Source organism: Physeter macrocephalus, chromosome 20 (genome assembly GCF_002837175.3).
Source record: "Physeter macrocephalus isolate SW-GA chromosome 20, ASM283717v5, whole genome shotgun sequence".
Lineage (NCBI taxonomy): Eukaryota > Metazoa > Chordata > Mammalia > Artiodactyla > Physeteridae > Physeter > Physeter macrocephalus.
The window spans coordinates 32,566,456-32,570,924 of record NC_041233.1 but is presented as its reverse complement, the minus strand read 5'-3'; the positions used below and the strand labels follow the sequence as shown (position 1 = coordinate 32,570,924).

General features: G+C 40.7%; 1 pseudogene; it reads left to right on the top strand.

Moving 5' to 3' along the window:
• The first annotated feature begins 1,226 nt into the window (after positions 1 to 1,226).
• On the top strand, positions 1,227 to 3,972 carry LOC102984595 (serine/threonine-protein kinase MARK2-like; annotated as a pseudogene).
• The last annotated feature ends 497 nt before the right edge of the window (positions 3,973 to 4,469 follow it).

Sequence of the window (4,469 nt, the reverse complement as noted above, 5' to 3'; positions counted from 1 at the left end):
TAACATGTCGAAATTTGTCACCATGACAGGAAAATCGTTATTCCAAGGGATTTGCTGTCTGTACCTGGTAACAGATACCAAGCTTTGCATTAGAGAAAAAATACAGAGATGCAGTGAAATCTTGAGCACCTAGAGGACATGCTGCCTTCTACAATGAGGATGGCTAACATTTGCATAGAGAGAGTGCATTGTATGTGCCAGGCTTTGTCACGCACTATTTCTGCTAAACTTCATAGCAGTCTTATGAGTTAAGAATCACTGTTAGCACATTTTATTGATGAGGAACAGAGGTGCAGAAAGGCTAAATAACTCACTTGTTTAGCTAGTGAACAGAGGGTCACAATTCAAAATGAAAAGCTGAAGCATTTCTCACTCTGCTACGCTGTCTCCTGGCAAGTTAGCCTGGGCTAGTATCTTTCTCTTTACCTGCCAGATGTTCATAAATTAGGCATTTGTGAGTTGGGAAATCACTCCGCAACTTTGGCTTTCTATCACAAGCAATTACGATTCTCTACTGGCTTCACTGTGAAACCAGTGAATGCGGTGCCCTCGGCATCAGAATATTCAAGAGTGAGTGGTGCAAGGCACTTGTTTGTTTTTCTTCATATACTCTTCCTCGAAGTTTTTAGTTGATGGGATTTTAAAATTATTTTTCAACTATAAAATTAATTAATTGTTAAAATGCTAGTCAGTATAAAAGTACACAATGTAAAAACAAAAGTGTTTCCCTCTCTTGTTGCCCACTACAAGGGTAAATCACTGTCAACACTTTGCTCTGTGTCTTATATGATGATTTTTACATTCATACACAAATAAGGTGTAAGTTTTATAAAAATTATATGAAATTATTCATGTTGTTATGAAATGTGCCTTTTTACTCACCAATATAACATCAAAACAAAAATTATTGGTTCATGAATTGCAAAGAAGGATTAAATAATTAAACTATAGTATCAGAAGGTGGAGTTGGGCCTCAATATTTCCTGAAACCAAAATTTTGTACACTCTTCTCTAAACTCAGATTCTTGCATATTGTCAGCTGGATTGTCTCTTTCATTGCAAAGCTAATAATTTCTACAGGAAGGGGAATGAGGCTACCAAAAAATTCCCAGGTTCTCTTTTTTAGTTCCACTTCAAAAAAATCTATGGCATGACTTTAACTGATTCAGCTTGGGTTAGGTATCCATCTCTGGCTCAATCAACTGTATGTAAAAGTCTGGGGCATTATGACTGTCACATCTTTGTTCAATGACCCAAGTCTGGAACATTGGGTAATTGTTGGCCTACAGACAGAGAAATTAAAATATGCCAATTTCCGTCTAAAACCACATTGTTGGGAGAAGGAACTGGATGTGGTTTCAATAATGGTCTCTCCACATATGTAAGCAAATATCACAAGGATAAAAGTTATCTGGATGAGCAAAATGATAGGAATCCATTAAGCAAAGTATGAATGTACCATAGATAATTTGTCATCTCTCTATGGATGGACATTCATCTTAGCTCGTGTTCTTCATCACTATAAATATTTTTCATTATTATAAATAATGCTGCTGTGATCATCCCTGCACGCATATCTTTGTGTCCATATGTGTCCATATAAGTATAATAGATTTATAAAAATAGAACTGTAAGTTAAAAGCACATGCATGTTTTAATTTCATAGATACTGTGAAATCCCCACTGAAAGATATTTACACCAGTTTACACTACCACCAATGGTGATTGTTTGTGTACCTCGCAAATCCCCTAAAAACTTGGATACAATTAACTAGAGGGAAATTAAGCACTTTATTAAGTGGATTATAAATCCACCTCAAGATAAATATTGATATTTCTAGGCCCTGTTTCTATATAACTTCAAGTTATGTATTTCTGAGTGTGAATTGGCAGTGAGTATGAATCTCAGTATTAAACTTTAGAAAATTCAGGGTTTATTTTCACCAAGAGAGGAAAAGCTATTTAATCTCAAGACTGAGAAAACACTCTACCTCATCATGGAATATGCTAGTGGAAGACATGTGTTTGATTACTTAGTAGCTCATGGAACATGAAAGGAAAAGAGGCTTGAAGAAAATTCCACCAGAAAGTATCTGTTGTGCAGTGCTACCAACAGAAGTGGGTTTTTTATAGAGACTGAAAGGCAGAAAACCTGCTCTCGGATGCTGACATGAACATCAAGATTGTAGACTCTGGCTTCAGCAACAAATTCACCTTTGGCAACCAGCTACATAACTTCTGTGGCAGTAATTTTGCTGCCCCAGAACTACTCCAGGGAAAAATTTAAGATAGACCCATGTGGGAGGTGTGGAGGCTGAGAGTCATCCTATATGCAGGGGTCATCTGATCCCTGCCTTCTGATCTCAAGAAGCCATGAGAGAAGTTACTGAGTGAAATATACTATATTCCCTTCTACTTGTCCATGGAGTGTGAAAACCTGCTCAAGAAATTTCTCATTCTCAGTTCCACCAAGAGAAGCACTCCCAGCAAGAGAGGCACTTTTGATCAAATTATGAAAGATTCATGGATAAATTTCGGTCATAAAGATGAACTAAAGCCTTATGTGGAACTAATCTCTGACTACAAAGACCCCCAGAGTTGATGGTGTCAATAGGTTAACCACAAGAAGAGATCAAGTACTCATTGATGGGCCAGAAGGTCAAGGTGATGGCCACCCATCAGCTCCTGGGACACAAGAACATAGAATTGGAAGGCTATACTATCACCCTGAGGCTCCAGCCTTTATCTAATCTGACCAACAGCAGCAATCCTTTCCCATCTCACAAGGTACAGAATAGTCTCTCCCAACCCCAACCAGTGGGGTGTCCTCAATAATGTTGGTCCTGCCATTTCCATCTCTAATTCTCAGAATACTCAGAGTAACAGTGCAGAAAATCAGCTGCCTTCAGATGGCCAGGAACCAGAACAAAATGCTAGCAGCACAGTCAGATTGCCTGCCACCTCTCTGATTGTCTTGGAAAAGAGAAAATAACTCCTGTTCCCTACACAAAGAGTGACCTCTCCGCCAGCAGAAATCAAAACAGGAACTCCCCATTTTTGGAAAGGGCCAGCTTCCGCCAGAAAGAAAAGAGACTGACCAGGCTAAGTTCTGGGGCCTCCACCAGCTTCTGCTTCCCCTGAGATTGACCCAGCCTTTGCCCTGCCTGCACTAGAAACCCATGGCAGCCTTGGTGCAGCCAAACCAAGCCTCTGGGTGCTGCCTCACAGACAGCAGTGGCGAGGTGCCTCGGCACAGCCCCGTCAGCATGTCCCTGTGGCTTCCCACAATAGTGGAGCCCCAGACAGGAAATACCTTCCAAGCTGAACAGCTCTGACATATACACAACCAGCAGAATTTGCCCTGTGGGAAGACCACAGCCTCTCCCTCTGGCAACAGTCAGGGCCAGAAGAACTAGTGGAGACTCTCAAACTTCACCTGGTGGGCAGCGGAAGCAATGATAAAAGAATTTCGAGAGGCTAAGTGGTGCCCACTCTACTTTACATGGAGTATGAATATCACAAGCACATGGTGTCTACTGGGAGATGTGCAAGGTCCTGGATGCAAACTGCTGCCAGTGTGAGCTAAACAAACAAACAAAAATATTGGGTTGGCCAAAAAGTTCGTTCGGGTTTTTGGTAGCATCTTATGGACAAACCCGAACGAACTTTTTGGCCGGCCCAATACTTGCTGCTGTACATGCATAGTTCCCAGGGCCAAAAGGAATACATGCAGTGGAAGATGGTGGTGTGCAAAGTGCCACTGAGGTCTCTGAATATGTTTGACTTAAGTGGATATCAAACATTTCCATGGCCTTTAGAAACGTTGCCTCTAACATCACCGTGGAGTTTAAGCTTGAAAAGGCTGCCACGACCCACCAGAAAGATAAGAGGAGAAGTAGGCTGGCTATAGCTGCTCTGCCCCCAGTGTGGACTAGTGTATTTCCCCCTCTGGCACTTCTCCTCTTCCCATGACTTTCTCTGTCTTTTCTCCTATTTTTGCAGGGGAGAGGAGACTGGTCTACTGAAATAAAGACAAACCATCCAAATGGAAACACAACACACATCTCTCTCTCTCTCTCTCTCTCTCTCTCTCTCTCTTCCTGCTATTAACTCATAATGTCTATTAACATTTCTTTGAGCTGACTAAAGTAAACTGTTCTTTATAATAATAGACTACATGTTACATAGTAAATGCATTCACATCATGCCCTCTGGAGCAAAAGGGAAGCATAAGATACAAAATCTCTGGATCAGACAGTTAAAACTGTAATCACTTAAAATCAAGGATGGCATGAGAAAACAGGAAAGCACTGAGCTACTTCTGCAAAGAAAAATAAATTTCTTTTCTCTGGGATAAATATAAGCCAATAAAGCTTAGCCAAATGACCTCATGAGTATAAATGTTTTCCAGGCAAAGTTATAAAGTGCTAAGATGAACACATCTAACCTGTTACAATAAAGCTGTTCAG